This window comes from Lolium perenne, chromosome 3 (genome assembly GCF_019359855.2).
Source record: "Lolium perenne isolate Kyuss_39 chromosome 3, Kyuss_2.0, whole genome shotgun sequence".
Taxonomy (NCBI): Eukaryota; Viridiplantae; Streptophyta; class Magnoliopsida; order Poales; family Poaceae; genus Lolium; species Lolium perenne.
Genome location: NC_067246.2, coordinates 334148685 through 334168836, shown reverse-complemented (window position 1 = coordinate 334168836; position 20152 = coordinate 334148685). Strand labels below are relative to the sequence as shown.

At 45.7% G+C, this 20152-nt stretch overlaps 1 protein-coding gene and 1 non-coding gene across 2 annotated transcripts in view; one reads left to right on the top strand and one right to left on the bottom strand.

The window, feature by feature from the left end:
• LOC127345876 (uncharacterized) overlaps window positions 1–20152 on the bottom strand; it is a 214831-nt gene that overhangs the window by 31036 nt on the left and 163643 nt on the right. The window lies entirely within an intron of this gene.
• Window positions 8351–8445, top strand: LOC127346301 (small nucleolar RNA snoR31/Z110/Z27). Its single transcript, XR_007879465.1, has one exon. It is a non-coding gene; the product is annotated as a small nucleolar RNA snoR31/Z110/Z27 (small nucleolar RNA).

The following is a 20152-nucleotide window of genomic DNA, read 5'->3' as shown; positions in this document are numbered from 1 at the left end:
CATCCACTACACCAAAACCGATCATCACGTGAGATGATGTAGCTTCAATGGTGAACATCAACATGTTGATCATATCATCCATATGACTCGTGTTCAACCTTTCGGTTTCCGTTGTCCCGAGGCCATGTATGTATATGCTAGGCTCGTCAAGCAAACCCAAGTATTCCGCGTGTGCAAACATGGCTTACACCCGTTGTATGTGAACGTAGAATCTATCACATCCGATCATCACGAGATGCTTCGAAACGACGAACTGTAGCAACGGTGCATACGAGGGGAGAACACTTTATTATCTTGATATTAATGTGAGGGATCATCTTATAATGCTACCGTCGCGATCTAAGCAAAATAAGATGCATAAAGGATTAACATCACATGCAATTCATATGTGATATGATATGACCCTTTAGTCTTTGCGCCTTTGATCTTCATCTCCAAAGCATGGACATGATCCTCCATCATCAACGGGCATGATCTCCATCATTGTCGGCGTAGCGTCAAGGTCCATGGCGCCATCTTCATGGCTGTTCACCGAGTGTAGCAACTATTGCAACTACTTTGAAATAATACTACAACATGAAATATAAAGACAACCGTAAGGCTCCTGCCGGTTGCCACAATACAATAATGATCATCTCATACATATTCATCATCACATCATGGCCATATCACATCACCAAACCCTGCAAAAACAAGTTAGACGCCTCTAATTTGGTTTGCATATTTTACGTGGTTTAGGGTATTCGAGTATGATCCAATCTACCTACGAACATGAACCACAACGGTGATACTAATGTTGTCAATAGAAAGAGTAAATTGGATCTTCACTATGGTGGGAGAGATAGACACCCGCAAAGCCACTTATGCAATACAAGTTGCATGTCGAACGTGGAGCAAGTCTCATGAACGCGGTCATGTAAAGTTAGCCCGAGCCGCTTCATCCCACCATGCAGCAAGATGCAAAGTACACGAACTAAAGACAACAAAGCATCAACGCCCACAAAACAACTGTGTTCTACTCGTGCAACCAATCTATGCATAGACACGGCTCTGATACCACTGATGGGATTCGTAGCATAGAAAACAAAAAATTTCCTACCGCAAGAACGAAAACACAAGCCAAGATCTAATCTAGTAGACGGTAGCAACGAAAAGATCATGAGACTAACCCTCGAAGACTTCCAAAGCCTAACGAGATTAGATCTCGTGGTGGATGTAGTCGATCACTTGCCGCTTGCAAAAGCGCGTAGAAGATCTTGACGGTGCCACAATCGGGCAGCACCTCCGTACTCGGTCACACGTTCGGTGTTGATGAAGACGACGTCCTCCTCCCCGTTCCAGCGGGTAGCGGAAGTAGTAGATCCTCCTCGGAATCCCGGCATCACGACGGCGTGGTGACGGTGGTGGTGGAGATCTCCGGCAGGGCTTCGCCGCAAGCGCTGCGGGAGAAGAAGGAAGATGAGGGAGTAGCTAGGGTTTGGGCGCAGGGTGGTGCTGCGACTTGGGGAGCTAGGGCTGCGACTTTAGGTGCCCTTGGGGTGCCCCTTGGCCTCTTTAAATAGGTGGCCAAGCCCCTTGGGTCGTCCAAAAACCTGCCCCCAAGTTTGACTGAGTTCCGATAGGTTTCCGGTTCCGAAAACCTAGTCCTACTCAGACTCTTTTGCCAATTCCGAAATTGCATTAAGGAAAGACTCATTTTCCGTTAAGGCAACGTGGTTGCACCTATTATGGAACCCTCCGGACTTCCTTAGACATCCCGGGTCGTCCCGGACATTTCCGGAACCTTCCATAATATTCCGGACTATTCCGGTCCTTCCAAAACCTTCTAGAAGCTCCGGTCAAAACACCGAACTTTTTCCGAACCCCGGAAAATGACTTCGCATATATGAATATTATTCTCCGGACCATTCCGAACCTCCTCGAGATGTCTCCGATCCCATCCGAAACTCCGAACAACATTCGAGCTCCATTCCATATTCCATATCTACTTAAAACGACATCAAACCTTAAGTGTGTCACCCTACGGTTCGCGAACTATGCAGACATGGTTGAGACTTCTATCCGACCAACAACCAATAGCGGGATCTGGAGATTCATAATGGCTCCCACATATTTAATGATGACTTAGTGATCGATTGAACCATTTACATACGATACCGATTCCTTTTGTCACGCGATATTTTACTTGTCCGAGGTTTGATCATTGGTATCTCTATACCTCGTTCAACCTTGTCTCCTGACAAGTACTCTTTACTCGTACCGTGATATGTCATCTCTTATGAACCATTCATATGCTTGCAAGCTAATTAGACGACATTCCACCGAGAGGGCCCAGAGTATATCTATCTGTCATCGGGATGGGCAAATCCCACTGTTGATCCATATGCCTCAACTCATACTTTCCGAATACCTAATCCCACCTTTATAACCACCCATTTACGCAGTGGCGTTTGATGTAATCAAAGCCCTTCCGGCATAAGTGATTTATATGATCTCATGGTCGAAGGACTAGGTAACTATGTATCGAAAGCTTATAGCAAATGAACTTAATGACGTGATCTTATGCTACGCTTAATTGGGTGTGTCCATTATATCATTCACATAATGACATAACCTTGTTATTAATAAGATCCACTGTTCATGATCATGAAACTATGATCATCTATTAATCAACAAGCTAGTTATACAAGAGGCTTACTAGGGACTCCTTGTTGTTTACATAACACACATGTATCAATGTTTCGGTTAATACAATTATAGCATGGTATGCAAACATTATCATAAACACAAAGATATATTATAATAACCATTTTATTATTGCCTCTTGGGCATATCTCCAACACAAACGTGACGTACCTTTTTGCAAAGGAAGGGAACACGGGAATAAACCCTCGTCTCCGCGTGCTATCGGTTATCTCTAACCGAACTCCTTACTTGTGATATAACTGCCTGTGAGAGCCTTCGTGCTCGAGTTACTTGTATCCTCATATAGGTTGTCTCACCTAATTTGCATTAGGCTCACCTTTATATTCCGCAAAGCCTAACATTGCAAAGAAAGAATTAAAATATGTAGAAACCTATTCACCCCCCTCTAGGTTTACCATCTCTGAACTTTCAGGGGCGCGCCCCCATTTTCGATATCGACCCCCAAAATGCTATCAGGGCCGCTATCGGGGCCGCCGGTGGAAATGCTCTTACAAATATTGTAGATTTAGAAGCAAAGGGAGTACAAAACTCATGACTTATTAGGGTGCTACTTTTTGGGTGGTTTAAGAAAATAAGGTTCAGATTTTTCGAGATACTAGGAGAGAGAGAGAGAGAGAGAGAGAGAGAGAGAGAGAGAGAGAGAGAGAGAGAGAGAGAGAGAGAGAGAGAGAGAGAGAGAGTATTGAAGCAACTTTTATCGAACCTTGCAAATGAAAACAAGAATTCTATGCAGAGGTTTTTCCTACCGCATTTCTTTCAAAACAAAAGGTAAATGCACTATCCAATGGTCCTTATATAAACAATTCCTAAGGATTCATAAAATCATAAAAATTCTTACAAAACACTTATGTTTAAGAGAATCCGTAATAATTATTTAATTGTGTATGCATTCGTATATTTAAGAGATTGAGATACATTGATGCCTTAATTCCTTTATAATAACATGAGATGCTCTCCAGGTATATACCGTGCTCTCGACAACTTCGTCGTGCTATCACACACCTTTAAAAATGTGATGAAGTGAAGAGAAGAATTCCCTCCAGAGATACCGAGGAGGGGAGGAGGCACGACAAGCGGGTTTTTTTGTTGTTGAGAAAAGCTGCCCTACAGAACATGTTGTCCAACTATCAAAAAGCTTCTAAACTCAACTAAGCCGATAAATATTTTATGAAGTGAGAGGATATGGCCACCCTATGTTATAAAAACTAACATTGGTCTTGGAAATATTGGCCAATCTATGTTATGAAGAGAGAGAAATCGAATTTAGCAAATTCAGGAGAAACAAGATCATGTTGAGGTAAAACTTTAAGAGATGTTGATATTCGGGGTGCATTGGTTGTCACGTGGTAAACTTCGACCAAGTCCCTTGAAGCTTGGCAGACATGTACCATTCGTGTTTTAGTTTATGTTTTCTAACTTCCCACATTGTATGTCTTTCGAAACATCCCGTCTCTAATTTCATATTTTCCTATGAAATTACAAGTTTATAAAACATTTAGAAATTCCACAATGAAAAATTAGAATTTTAGAACTTCAAGAATTATGAACTTAAGAAATCTTAAACTTCTAAAAAATTAAACATTCTAAAATTTCAAACTTACAAAATTTCAAACTTTTCAAAACTCAAACTTCTATATCAAATTCCAAACTTACAAAATTTCAAACTTTTTAAAACTCAAACTTAAAAGAACGCAACAAAAGTGTATAGATGTGGATAAACCTTCTTAAGTCTTACATGAATAAAGAAATGAAATATCAAAAATGAGCTTATATGCGCAATAGTATAAAAGGGACATCCTGCTAAAATGTTTATTTTTTACTTGATCCTACTACTCTAAGACCCTGCAGATCGACGGCCGGTCATCAAAGTCGCATTGTACATGCTCAAAGACTCGTTAGTCTCAGTGTAGGCAAACGTCCGGTAGATAGACTGCACCAGAGACGTCACCGAGTCGCCTTTGTCCTTGCGTTCGATTTGCACCACGCCACCGCCGCCCTGCAACCTCGCCGCTCCGCTCATCTTGTGCCGATACAGGACAGATGTTTCGCCGGAGCGTCCGTGCGTCAGGACATAGTCGCCGTGAGCGAAGTGCGGCACGGCGAGCTCTTGCTTCCGAAGCTTATACGCCTCCAGGACGTACCGGCGGCTCCAGCTCTCGCCCTCCAGCACCCACACCGTCAGCGAGTCGCCGCCGCTGACGGCCACGCCCAGCCTCGCGTGCACCTTGGTCAGGCGGCATGTGCTCGGCCTAGCATGTATCGGCAGAGGGGCGGTGCGGGTGACACGCTCGTCTTCCAGGTCGAACGCGATGACCCTCGCGGTGAACTCCGTCATCCAGTACACCATGCCGTCCACGTCGACGAGGCTGCTGCGGCCGAGGCTGCACCTCGCGTCGGGACCGGCTTGCACGTCCCGCCACGACGCGTCCCCCAGCGTGAACACGTGCACCACGCCGGGCTCCCAGAACGGGTCGAAGCAGCACGGGACGTGCACGACCTTGTACTGCCCCGTCGTCGGGTGGTTGACCTTGCACGCGATCTTTATTTTATTTTTAGCTGTAAACCCAAAGTCAGCCGATTGCGCCGAGAGAGCAGAGGTCCGCTTTTCAACAGTCAACCACGACAATCCCAAATTTCTGGCGGTTTCCGATTCAACCCCCTCAGCCGCCGGTCCTCACCTCTCCGGCGTACTTTCCGCCGCCACCTTGTCTCCCGCAACCCCGCCACGTCCTCCGCTCCGCCGTAACCTCCTCCCATCCGCCCCCAGTTCCTCCCCTGCCCTCGTCCCCGCATCTGATCGACCGCCGCCCAGGAGCCATGAAGTCGCGGCCGGCGGCGGCGACGGGAGCCACGGAGGGCCTTCTTTCCGCGGCACGCTACTAGTAGGGCCTCCTCGGAATTGGGGACACCGGTGTTCGGTGCTCTTCACCTGGGCAGCTGCTGCTCACCGGCCTTCGCCGCCGATGCTGATTTCCTATGTCCGGCATCTTCGTGGAGGCGCCCGACAACAAGTAGGCCGTGGAGGCAGGGCCTTATTTCCACGGCACGCTGCGAGGAGTGCCTCCTCGGAATTGGGGAAGTCAGTGTTCGGTGCTCTTCACTTGGGCTGGGCAGCAGCTGCTCACCGGCCTAAGCTGATTTCCTATGGCCGGCGTCTCCGTGGCGGCGCCCGAGGGCAAGAATGCCGTGGAGGCGAATGGGTCCGATGGCTGGGTGGGACGCGCCCATTTCGTGCAAGACGGTGGGCGAGCTGCTCGCCCGCAAGGGCCACCGCGGCTACCTCATCGCTGCCGCCGTACAGGAACTCGTCGACATTGTCATCTGAAGGTACTGAATTTAGGCACACGCTAACGAATTGCTACTGGATGGAGATGATGTTTGGTTCTTTCTTTTTTGTTTTGTTGTTCGTCAAGGTTTTAGGGATACTGCTTTGCAATTATATGGCTCTAGCCTTCTATGGTCAGTGCAAGTTTGATAATTAATTAGTTTGTTTACCACCTTGATACCTACTCTGAAAATTATGTAATCCTTGCAGCTGATATATTTAGTTTCCTTGGGTTGGCCGCACACATGTTCTTGTTTCTTGTGTTTGCAGCACACGAACGGATCTATTTAACAAATGCATAATTACACGCACTGGTGTATATGACACATAATACCCTGAGTAAACTGAGATAGCTGACCACAACTTCTACGATACTTAATTTAGGAGTGGTCGAATGAATTGCTGTGCAAAGAGGTACCATGAAGAAAACATTTTCCTGCTGTTATTGTAGCTTTTACCTCAAGAGTTGAGATTACTTAATGTACTAATGCCTTTGCTATTCACATGCACGTTGAATTGTTCATGTGTCCTGAATGCCACCGGAACCCTTTTCTATTTTCTCGATAGCCTGGACACTTATTTTTATTTTTTGTAGTACTGATGTTCTTGTAATATTTGGATCATTTAAATGATTGCCGGTTCCTTTTTTGTAGTACGGATCGTTTGAATGATCGTTGTTTAGAAATATATGCCAGCATACTTTGCAATGATAGGATGCATAGCAGCTAGTATGTAAAGCAAGCACACTCGTGAATTAAAGAAGCTACATTCTCTAGTTAACTGAACCAATTTCTTTCCACTTATTAACCTTTTTGCACATGTCTGTGTACATTAGCAATATGTAAATATGCTAAATACAATCTTCATTTTAAATTGGTGTTATGTAGGAGCAGTTTACACTTTAAACTTTGACTAATTTGTAGTCAAAATACCAAGACCGTGGTTGCTAACAATCAATTATTTAGGTACAAAATTCGGAAGTACAAGGATTGCTAGAACAAGGTAGTCACCTACACGACTCCACAATCTCTAAAGTTAATTTTAAGCTAGACGCAAGGTTCACTGCGTAGATTGAGACTTTACTCGTGTTTTTCATTGACCTATCTGCTGGGACGACCTGAGCTTGGGTAAGTAGTGTTGCTGATTCTACACTCTATCCAGCTGTCACTGGATTTTAGGTTTTGACTTATGAACAAACAACTTGTTTAACCGTAAAGCTGTCATAGGCTACTGCGTTCAAAATAAACAGGCCCCCTCTTATAGAAGCATTGAGGACATTGGCTGGCACAATCGAACCAAATAACTTATTGCGACCACTGAATAACTATGGATCCTTTTGCACCATAGAGTTATATAAAACAGAGTTGAGCCCATTAATAGCTGCATGTTGGAATTAAGATCAGATTTTTATGTGAAGATAATTTATGCGGCTTTTCCGAGGTTAGTGTGAGACACCGGCCATTTTACATAATCTACTGCTATTTGTTAAATGTGTTCTTTTTATTAGCCATAAAGTTGCTTCGTCACCTGCAAATGTTCTCCCTTTGACCACAACCTTGTGGCTTTGTCTGTGTTGCAAGATCGTTTCATCACTTTGCATCTTTTGTTGGGGAATTCTCTATGACTTTGCTTCTTTTTTATTGGTACTATGTACATTATTCTAACTTTGGCCTCATAGTCCTTCTCTGGTAGCTACAAGCATTGCCATAGGTTCTATGATTGGGCCTAGATTTAGTTTTCACATGTTGATATGAACCTGGAACCTAGAACCACACATGGTCCATAGTTTGGCTCTTGCATTGTAAATAATGATGAAATCAAGGCTTGTTTCTCAAAACATTGCGCTTGCCGCGTAAGAGCTTCGCGCTGCCTAGCCCGAGAGCTAAGGAAACTAGATCATTCCTTGGATGTCTGATGCAATTCTAGACATATATATTTGTCTCTTTTTCTATTTGGCTTTATTTACTTCAGTGGATGGCAATGCATGCCCAAAGGTGATAAAATTATGGCTCCTTTCTCAAAACATTTGCAGTTGCAACCTATGAGCTTTCACTCAGCCAGATTGAGAACTAACGTTGTTAGATCCGTAAACACGCCCCCTCTTATAGAAGCATCGAGGACATCTTTGTCAGAATCGAACCAAATAACTTATTGAGGCCATTGAGTAAATATGGATCCTTTTGCTATCCGGCTTACCGTAGTTGTGCCTTATCTTGCCCTTTTTTCGTTTTCTTATGTGTTTGCATCCATGTAGGATGTTTACCCATCTTTGCATCTGCACACATCATTTTCATTAATTTGATTTCATGGTTTTTTGCCGGTATCAAGCAATGAAACCTTGAAACAATCTTAGGACACCTTTTGACAGTGTTCTTATCTTGGGAATGAGAAGTCATTTATTTTCCGATGATTCTAAATGTGTCTACATTGTGCCCATTGTATACATGTGTTGGTCTGTTGACAAATTTTTGGTTTTATGCTATCTATGGGTTTAGGATTCTGCTTGTCATTTGATTGATGGTTTTTATACCATAGAGTTATATATAGCAGAATTGAGCCCATTAATAGCTTCATAACTGCCTGTTGAAAATTATTGTCAGATTTGGATGTTAAGATAGTGTATGCGGCTTTGTGAGGTTAGTGTGAGACACTGCTTTACGTAATTCATCGTGATTTCTTAAATGTGTTCTTTTTATTAGCCATAAAGTTGCTTATGTCACCTGCAAATGTTCTTCCTTTGACCACAACCTTGTGGCTTTGTCTCGTGTTGCAAGATCGGTTCATTTGTTTAATTTGGTGTGTGCCACTTTGCATCTTTCTTTGAGGAATTATCTATGAATTTGCTTGCTTTTGTTGGTAATCTGTACATTATTCTAACTTTGGCCTCGATAGTCCTATGGGTTTTCTTTGAGGAATTATCTATAACTTTGGCCTGATTTCCATAGGTTTTATTATTGGGCATAGATATTAGTTTTCTCATATTTATAGGAACCTGGAACCACACATGATCCATAGAGCCGATTACCGATTAAATTTCCTCTTGTTCACGCATAGCTAATTTAGTTAAAGTTGATTTGCTGCTGGGGAAAGATGGTGATGATGATAGATTTAAAGCTTGTTTCTCAAAACATTCGCCTTGCCAGGCTTGAGTACTAATGCTGCTAATTCCTTCCTTGGATGTCCGAGCCTTTTATTTTCCATTGTTCATATTGTTTCTTTTAAATAAAACTAGTGTTATGTTGATATGTCACTGCACCTTGTTACATAGTTCATTAAATCTTTCCTGGGCCAAGATAGTGTTTTTGTTTCCAGGATTTATTTGTGGTAATTGCAGGTGCGATTCTTAGTGAGAAAAAATATGGAAATTGTTGTTGATGGGTGAATTCGTTTTTTAGTGAAATGATCATTTTTTTAGCCTAGAGCATCTCAGATAGAGTGAAGACCCTGTTTTCCATATACTGAGCTAGACATAGATGGCACTAATTTATTTCATCTTCACCTCGGCATCTACCCAAATTGAACTAGGTAGTGCTCATCATCTCATGATGTATGTACCTACTTATGTACTTTGAGTAGCTAGTGTTTTTTCATGCATACGTACATATGTGAACCAGGGTGAACTTTCTTAACTTTTAATGTTGTTGCTATTGCTTGTTGTGCACCCATTAATAAAGTACGGACACACTTGTGGTTTAGGCATTAACTCCTCTCATTTGATGTTTGCAGCTAGTGTTCTCATCATGAGCCACTCTCTACGGTTGGCATAAGGAAGTGCCCTGCAACCCTTACAGATAAACTATGGTTCTACCAGCCAGCCACGTTGATTAGAAAGATCACTGCTGGGCTATGGCTACGGGGTCAGTGACTCCTTCCCCTCCCTATTGCAAACTCGTCACGGTGGCAACACATTGACATGATGTCCCATCATCCACCTCGTGTAAGACAATTTGTTTCGTAATTAATGGCTTCCCGAGTCACGATCCATATACACATCTCGTTCTTTGTGAATTGAGATGGTGAACAACATGCATGGCCAAGTCTAGAGAGGTGGTCTCCTTTCATAAACTTGTTTGTTGCCTTTCTTTTTGCATCTCCTAGCATCCCGATGGCCCTTTTGCTCTCATTTAGTGTCCATTCTCGCTGCTACAGAGTATGTAGTTAATTAGGATGGTAATGGGATAGTCCATTGTAGTTAACTATGACGATGTTGCTGATATGTAACTCCCGCTAGTTCTTTCTGGTTGATCTTTGTTGGTTCCGGCCTTGCATTTCTCTTCCACCCGTGTTTCCGTATGCACGTGACAATGTTTGGTTGGATGAGTGTAGTAGATTAGTTTCACTGGGGTCATCATATATTAATGTGAATCTAGGCAGTGGAATATCCATGTTACAAAGTTTCATTTTTTGCAGTACTGGACTTCCTCGCGTTGTTTATAGTTGAGGTCTGGGCGATGTCTTTCTTCCACCAAGGTAATTTGTCTTTCTTCCACCAAGGTAATTTGCTTCCCAATCTAGTAGGCCACCATTTCAAAGGAATTAGTGTTGTGCTTTTAAAATACCTCGACATATGTCCATGCTTGTCATGGCACCATCAATTAAGTTTTGCACCAAGAACTGAAGATACATTTGCACTTGTTTTTCATGAACACATGCATGATAGTACACGTAATGTTAGCCACTTGACTACAAACATCTGAACATTACCACTTGTAAATATGTTTTATACATCTGTTGTGGTTGTTTCGAGTTCTGCGGATCAAACCGTAGATGATGTGGCAAGAATGCATATTAAAGAATTTCTATGGCTGGTTTCGGTAGAACTTAGCTGCCAAACACTCTGCAACGGTGTTCTCTCCCTTTTCATGGCCTCTTATGTTTTATGTTTTGGAATTAAATTTTGTTGTTGATTTAGTGATCTGTTAAAATGGACAAGAGAAGAGAATTGAATCTTTTTCTGGTTTACCGCTATCATAAGTCTCTGCTCCGCTTGGTGGAGCAGGTCCTCTTCTTCAAAGAACTCCAGCCGCGTTACATTCATCTTCTGGTATGTGACAATCTTCAAGGAGGAACAGTGCACGTGGCTTGAGATGAGGCGGAAGGAACATGTGTTTACTGCTGCCATTGTGGCCTCCCCACCCTCACGCTCTGGATCTGCAAGGAGAGTTGCTACTCATGACGACGACAAGGAGTTTCTGTCCTGGCTTTTTGTGTTGTTTCAAAATGCTTCCAAGATTGATGATAGGTACCATTGCAATGGCGCACTAGGAATTATTGTAATCCTTTAAATTAATGCAATAGTGTTGTAGCTATTGTTTCCTCTGTGATCTGAGCTAAATCCTATGTTTGAAATGTCAGATTTGGTCTTGATATTTTTGTTGTGTGATCTGGTCTAGAAAATAGCAGATTGCATGCCGAAATTTTCTCAAACTCAAGAGTGTTTGACCAGGAAAAACTGAAGCAAAGCAGGAACGATCAAGATATTGATGTAGGAGTAGCAGATGTGCACGTTCGAGCCAGTAGCTAGATGTGAGTTGATCGATCATGCACGTTTGAGCCAGCAGCTAGGTTATTACTTGCTATTTGCTCCTGTATAAGATTCATTGATTGATGGAATGTGTTTTGCTGATCCCAGTAGATAACTATTGGATTATGAAGTGTACAAAAAATCTGAATAGTGGCAGGGAATGATTTCAGGAGGGATGGGGAAAGGGAGTTAACATATCAAATTCCCAAGCTTTTTGTTTGTCCCAGGCACCCTTGCATAGTGCTGGTGGTAGTGGGAATTGGCGTTGAAAATTCGTAAAAAAAACGATCTGGTTGTCGCCCACGCCCATATGCCCATTTGTAAACCCACAATCCAAGGGCTTGTAAAACAACTTCCCGTCAAAATTTCCCTCGTAATTCTTATGGTTTACCAAACAAGCGAATCGGAACAATAATCATCTTCCCAACATAGTCTCGTACTCCCTCCGTCTACAAAACAATGTCTACATCTTATTTAAATTTACATATATGCACACACTTGAACACGTGCATATTTTTGACAAAATTGAGGCGTCTTTTTATGGACGGGGGAGTAATAAATTCCCTGCTCCAAATCCCGTTCTATTTCCCACGTCCCTATGGTCATGTGTAAACCCACGATCCAAGCTTGGGAAAACAACTTCCCGGTAAAATGTCAATCCTTACGGTGTACTACTAGCAAACAATGCAATGGGAACAATAATCACCTTCCCAACCTAATGTCATATGTAATAAATTCCCTACTGTAAATCCTGTTCCATTCTCCTTATTTTAGCAAACACGTCTAGGAAGGAGACGAGCATAATCTGCAACAGGAGCGTGAATAGTGGAAGGAGTGGATCTAGCCAGGTCGTCTCCTTCCTAGGTCCAGCTTAGACAAACAAACAAGTAAAGGAAACACACGCCGAGAAGGCCCGTAATTAACCTGGTTGACTAGCTAGGACCCCATAGTTAAACCATAATAATGCAGATCCCGTAATTACGGAGCGTTTTTGCCGTACCGCATGCCATGTCGTCGATCCGTGGGATGTTTTCATCTAGACGGTCCATCGTCCCAGATGAGATGATTTCCCTGTCAATCACTTATCCCTCAACGAGAGTAGTTTAAGCGAGATTGTGCCGATGCAAACGAAAATAATGGCGGCAAAGACTTGCCTGCTCTAGTAGTCTATAAATATGAGGAGGGGTGGAGCCAACGCGTGCGTCGCGTGTGACTTAGACTTTGACTCTTTACTCGTCGAGTCGAGGAGAGGAGAGGAGAGGGTACACTCCGTCGTCGGCTCGATCTTCTTGGGCAGCCGAGTTCATCGTCGATCTGTTTCCGTCCGTGAAGAGGAGGGATCCAGTAGGTAATCCACCAATCTCAGATATTCCATGTTACCTTTTGTTTGTTCATTTCTCCCATCGATCTTTGGATGCTCTTGTTTGCAGATCTTTTTTCCGTATTAGTCGGTCGTTGTTTGAGTAGTAGCAGTCGATCAGTCCAGAAAATTAACTACTCCAATATAAGAGAGATACCAAGGACTGTTTTTCAGCCGGTAAGTAATTCAAGTCGACACCTTGTTTATTTTCGTCAGCGGTGCTGATTAGTTGTTGGCGTGCGAGAAAAGATGCTCTTTTTTTTTATTTTGGATTGGATGGCTCCGTTCCGTTGGTCGTGTGAGATCAAAAGAAGGAGAAAAAGAAGCGGGACATTTTAATCCATCGATCCGCGCGTGCATGCATGCTTTTAATTAATTAGCGCTAGTTTGGTTTGGATCCGTACGTCACCTGCAAGCAAACATACACACGCGCGCGTCCGTCGTGAATTGCCACGGAACCGGCCAGCTGGATCCAGCGTGGCGACGGAGAGGGGTGCGGTGTGTTTGCTCCGAGTCAAGCGACCGGTCATGAAAGCGATCGCTACAGCACTTCGCAGTTGTGAAGCAGTCCGCGAGAACGGTGACGTCGATCGATGGAGTTCATCGCCGACCACCCGTTCGCGTTCTACATATTGGAGGAGGTCTCTGGAGCCGTGGTCTTCGCCGGTCATGTCCTTGACCCTTCTACTAGCTCACACTAGTTAATTAGCGTTATGCCTCACGGTCGAATCTTGTGTTCTCCTACATTCGAAAGGAAATAAGCTTTGAACTTCTCAGAGTTATATTATTGCTGCAAACATAGATGCTTATATGTAATTCTGTTTTGCGTTCATATTGTTTCTCTGCAAACATCAAACTGTTCTTTATTATATCTTGCGTTGCTTTGCGTTGGTTGTAATTGTCAAGTGGCCTGGCAGCATAATTCAGGCGCACAAGCTGAGCCCAAACACCACAATATAGTAGATGAATAAGCGGGCTTCGTGAGGCCTCCTGCATAACTGTCTAGCATAGCATGATCCATGCCACAGATATGCTTGCATTTTCATCTACTTCCTGCGTTCCATGAAACTTGTCTAAAATTTATCAAAATTTGAATATATATCGAGATGCTATTTAGTATGTAGATACATTCGAATTTAGACAAATCTTAGATAACTTTCGTGAGACACGAGGAGTATTGTCTTTTTTCAATGTTTCTTCTTAATTATGATAGTAGATCTAAAACCGTACCCCCTCCCCCCGCCCGTACTTCCTCCTCACCCCTCTTCCTCTCCCTACCGCCGCGCGCCGCCGCCTTCCATGGTGAGCGTCGTCGTCGCCGTCGCCGTCGCCGCCTCCTTCCTCCGCGAGGGCCGTATGCCGCCACGCTCCACCCATCCCCGCCACCAGCAGCACAAGCCGCTGCGGCGTGGAGGAGGAGGGGCGGCCGCCGCATGGAGGAGGAGGGGCCGGCTCCGCGTCAAGGAGGAGGAGCCGCCGCGTCTTCCTCCTCCTCCACCCCTGCCATCATCGTCAACCTCCTCCTCCACCCCTACCTGGCCCCTCCCTCTTCCTCTACCCGGCCCCTCCTCCAACAGCATCTAAAACCATGACACTTATCATGAACCGGAGGGAGTAGATAACTAGTCGCGCTTAAATTGTAATTATGGCATATCGTCAAAAATTGTAACCATGGTATAAATTTATTATCTCATAACTTGAGTTCCAAAAATAAAAACTAATCCATTAATAAATTTATTATCTCATAACTTGAGTTCCAAATATTGCAATCACATTCTTCTCCTATATAACAAAGCCTAACGCCATCGGGCCAATCCATGTCGCAAGACTAGCTAGGCCGTGTGCTATTGCAAGAAGTATAACTTGGGGTCATCGGTGGCGGAGCGCCAGCCTTTGCGTACGGCACGGAAGTCCATATAGTAGTCGAGATCACTGGTGGCCAGGAAGCATTCGGCTATGCAGTTGATGAGGTCGGCCGGGAGGGAGGACCAATCTGCAAATTCCATGGTGGCATGGGTGGTTGGAAGGATTGGATTTGGAGGACTGAGATCACTTGGATTTCCCATTCTTTCGTTTAACAGCCTATATCATGAGAGTTAAGAGTGAGTTAGAACATCGACGGGCGCGGCCGCGGCCGGCATTTCTGATCTGCTCCATGTAAAAATGACGACTTTGTAAAGCATAGAGGACGGATGTACTCACAGAGGGCAAGGCGGAGACGTAGCGGCAGGTGAGGAATACGGGGAGCGTGGGCGCAGTGGTGCCGACGCCGCAGTCGAGGACGTGGTGCTGGTGCCGGGATATCCCATAATACGCACAGGAATCGAGGCGAATCTGGGAGGAGAGGGCAGGGGATTCGACGAGGGTTTATAGGGTTCAAGGAAGAGATGAGAGGAATTGATTTGGGAACGATGGCGATGGGACCCACTGCCAGCCATAGGGAAAGCATGGTATAATTTCGGCTACTACATTACTCACGCCTAAAATTCCTCTACATTAGAATCAAGAAGATTTATGTCAATCCCACTATAATTTTCTGGATGGTATAAACTAGAAATAGTAAATACAAGAAAAGACACAAGATTAAAATGTTCTTTGCTATGGATTCCTACGGAACTCATGTCTACAAAAATATTACGGTAAGTTAAGATTAGAGCATCTCCATCGGCCGCTCCTAGATAGGCGTCGGCAGGGGTGCCGACACTGCCGTATGAGGGTCTCCGTCAGAGCATCCTCTATTTGGGATGCTGCTCCCACACCGGCGTCCTCCATACGTCAACCCGATTGAATTTGAAACTTGGAATGACATTTAAAACCAAAATTCATACAAAAGTTACTCCAATTTAAACCTAAATAAAACTTAAACTTAACCCTAATATACAAGCCGTCGGTTGGAGCGCGCGACGGGCCTACCTCGTCGGTGTTCTACCCCTTTGCCGCCTGCATCCGTGCCCACCTCTCGGCCCTTGCTCCGCGCATCTGGCGGTGGAGCATGGCGGCCGGCGTCGCAGGAGCTTTCCGGCGGCCCTGTCCCCGTGCTGCCAGCCTTTGCCGAGAAGCCTCGTTATCGGCGCGCCTCGCTTGCTCGCTGGCAAACGACTCGGCGTGGCGATGAGCATTCAGCTCGATGAGCTTCTGTCGCTCCGCCTCCATGAGGAGGCGTCCCACCTCCTCCGTGGCCGCTCGGCTGGCGTGAGATCTCGAGGGCATGCTCGAGGTTCGCATCGTTGACGAGCTCCCGCTCCTCCTCGTTCAACATCCAGAAGCGCTGCACGTTCAATGACGCTAGGATCGTTGCCTGCTCCGGGTCGGCGGGGGCCTGCGGTTGCTCGCCCCACTGCGCCGCCTCCTCCGCTGCCTTAGCTTCTGCTTCTGCGACGTAGGCCTCTTGCCACACGGCGAACCGTGGGTCAACTGCGTCGTCGGAACTGTAGTCGGCGTTGGGCTACGGCTCTGGCTATGGCTGCGGTGGTGGTGGTGGTGGAGGCGCACGCACCGCGCAACCGTTGAGGCCAAGCATGGAGTACGTCGTTTTAAGAAGACAAGGCATTTTTTGAGGTGGAGAGGAGAGACTGGCGCGGCGACGGTGGTGGAGACGAGAGAGAACAACGCGGCTACGGTGGTGGAGATGAGAGGATAGCACCGCGGCGGTAGATGGCGTACGTAAATAGGGGTGCCAACTACCTGCATTTACGGCGGCGTAGGCGAGTGGACGCCGCGTGGCCATTCTCCGTCTCGTCACCGCCTCAGTTTCCACGCGGGAGACCATTAAATGCCGATGACCAACCTTCCCGCGTCACTTCCGATGCGAACCGTCGCGTGCTCTCGCTGACAAGGTGCCCCCACCCGTGAAAACCATTGTGCCGCAAGGCGCCGGCGCGCCCGATTCGCGCCCTCACGAAAGTGTCTTCACGGGGTTGCCGGCGCTTCTATTGGGCTCGAAAAACCGCCGGCGCTATTTGGGGCGCACCCCCATTTTCGATATCGGCCCCCAAAATGCTATCAGGGCCGCTATCGGGGCCGCCGGTGGAGATGCTCTTACAAATATTGTAGATTTAGAAGCAAAGGGGAGTACAAAACTCATGAAGTGCTACTTTTTGGGTGGTTTAAGAAAATAAGGTTTGGATTTTTCGAGATACTAGGAAAGAGAGAGAGAGAGAGTATTGAAGCAACTTTTATCGAACCTTTCAAATAAAAACAAGAATGAGATAGATTTTCATTGGAATAAGAGTCAAATAAATGCAAAATCAAAGAAAGGGAGCCTAGCTCACTTGGTTAGGGAAGTAAGCCAGATATAAACTCCTAGGGATGCAAATTTGAGTTATTATTATTAAAAAAAATCTATGCAGAGGTTTTCCCTACCGCATTTCTTTCAAAACAAAAGGTAAATGCACTATCCAATGGTCCTTATATAAACAATTCCTAAGGATTCATAAAATCATTAAAATTCTTACAAAACACTTATATTTAAGAGAATCCGTAATAATTATTTAATTGTGCATGCATTCGTATATTTAAGATATTGAGATACATTGATGCCTTAATTCCTTTATATTAACATGAGATGCTCTCCATGTATATACCGAGCTCTCGACAACTTCGTCGTGCGATCACACACCTTTAAAAATGTGATGAAGTGAAGAGAAGAATTCCCTCCAGAGATACCGAGGAGGGGAGGAGGCACGACAAGCGGGTTTTCTTTTTGTTGAGAAAAGCTGCCCTACAGAACATGTTGTCCAACTATCAAAAAGCTTCCAAACTCAACTAAACCGATAAATATTTTATGAAGTGAGAGGATATGGTCACCCTATGTTATAAAAACTAACATTGGTCTTGGAAATATTGGCCAAACTATGTTATGCAGAGAGAGAAATCGAATTTAGCAAATTCAGGAGAAAAAAAGATCAGGTTGAGGTAAAACTTTAAGGGATGTTGATATTCGGGGTTCATTGGTTGTCACGTGGTGAACTTCGACCAAGTCCCTTGAAGCTTGGCAGACATGTACCATTCGTGTTTTAGTTTATGTTTTCTAACTTCCCACATTGTATGTCTTTCGAAACATCCCGTCTCTAATTTCATATTTTCCTATGAAATTACAAGTTTATAAAACATTTAGAAATTCCACAATGAAAAATTAGAATTTTAGAACTTCAAGAATTATGAACTTAAGAAATCTTAAACTTCTAAAAAATTAAACATTCTAAAATTTCAAACTTACAAAATTTCAAACTTTTCAAAACTCAAACTTCTATATCAAATTCCAAACTTACAAAATTTCAAACTTTTTAAAACTCAAACTTAAAAGAACGCAACAAAAGTGTATAGATGTGGATAAACCTTCTTAAGTCTTACATGAATAAAGAAATGAAATATCAAAAATGAGCTTATATGCGCAATAGTATAAAAGGGACATCCTGCTAAAATGTTTATTTTTTACTTGATCCTACTACTCTAAGACCCTGCAGATCGACGGCCGGTCATCAAAGTCGCATTGTACATGCTCAAAGACTCGTTAGTCTCAGTGTAGGCAAACGTCCGGTAGATAGACTGCACCAGAGACGTCACCGAGTCGCCTTTGTCCTTGCGTTCGATTTGCACCACGCCACCGCCGCCCTGCAACCTCGCCGCTCCGCTCATCTTGTGCCGATACAGGACAGATGTTTCGCCGGAGCGTCCGTGCGTCAGGACATAGTCGCCGTGAGCGAAGTGCGGCACGGCGAGCTCTTGCTTCCGAAGCTTATACGCCTCCAGGACGTACCGGCGGCTCCAGCTCTCGCCCTCCAGCACCCACACCGTCAGCGAGTCGCCGCCGCTGACGGCCACGCCCAGCCTCGCGTGCACCTTGGTCAGGCGGCATGTGCTCGGCCTAGCATGTATCGGCAGAGGGGCGGTGCGGGTGACACGCTCGTCTTCCAGGTCGAACGCGATGACCCTCGCGGTGAACTCCGTCATCCAGTACACCATGCCGTCCACGTCCACGAGGCTGCTGCGGCCGAGGCTGCACCTCGCGTCGGGACCGGCTTGCACGTCCCGCCACGACGCGTCCCCCAGCGTGAACACGTGCACCACGCCGGGCTCCCAGAACGGGTCGAAGCAGCACGGGACGTGCACGACCTTGTACTGCCCCGTCGTCGGGTGGTTGACCTTGCACGCGATCTTTATTTTATTTTTAGCTGTAAACCCAAAGTCAGCCGATTGCGCCGAGAGAGCAGAGGTCCGCTTTTCAACAGTCAACCACGACAATCCCAAATTTCTGGCGGTTTCCGATTCAACCCCCTCAGCCGCCGGTCCTCACCTCTCCGGCGTACTTTCCGCCGCCACCTTGTCTCCCGCAACCCCGCCACGTCCTCCGCTCCACCGTAACCTCCTCCCATCCGCCCCCAGTTCCTCCCCTGCCCTCGTCCCCGCATCTGATCGACCGCCGCCCAGGAGCCATGAAGTCGCGGCCGGCGGCGGCGACGGGAGCCACGGAGGGCCTTCTTTCCGCGGCACGCTACTAGTAGGGCCTCCTCGGAATTGGGGACACCGGTGTTCGGTGCTCTTCACCTGGGCAGCTGCTGCTCACCGGCCTTCGCCGCCGATGCTGATTTCCTATGTCCGGCATCTTCGTGGAGGCGCCCGACAACAAGTAGGCCGTGGAGGCAGGGCCTTATTTCCACGGCACGCTGCGAGGAGTGCCTCCTCGGAATTGGGGAAGTCAGTGTTCGGTGCTCTTCACTTGGGCTGGGCAGCAGCTGCTCACCGGCCTAAGCTGATTTCCTATGGCCGGCGTCTCCGTGGCGGCGCCCGAGGGCAAGAATGCCGTGGAGGCGAATGGGTCCGATGGCTGGGTGGGACGCGCCCATTTCGTGCAAGACGGTGGGCGAGCTGCTCGCCCGCAAGGGCCACCGCGGCTACCTCATCGCTGCCGCCGTACAGGAACTCGTCGACATTGTCATCTGAAGGTACTGAATTTAGGCACACGCTAACGAATTGCTACTGGATGGAGATGATGTTTGGTTCTTTCTTTTTTGTTTTGTTGTTCGTCAAGGTTTTAGGGATACTGCTTTGCAATTATATGGCTCTAGCCTTCTATGGTCAGTGCAAGTTTGATAATTAATTAGTTTGTTTACCACCTTGATACCTACTCTGAAAATTATGTAATCCTTGCAGCTGATATATTTAGTTTCCTTGGGTTGGCCGCACACATGTTCTTGTTTCTTGTGTTTGCAGCACACGAACGGATCTATTTAACAAA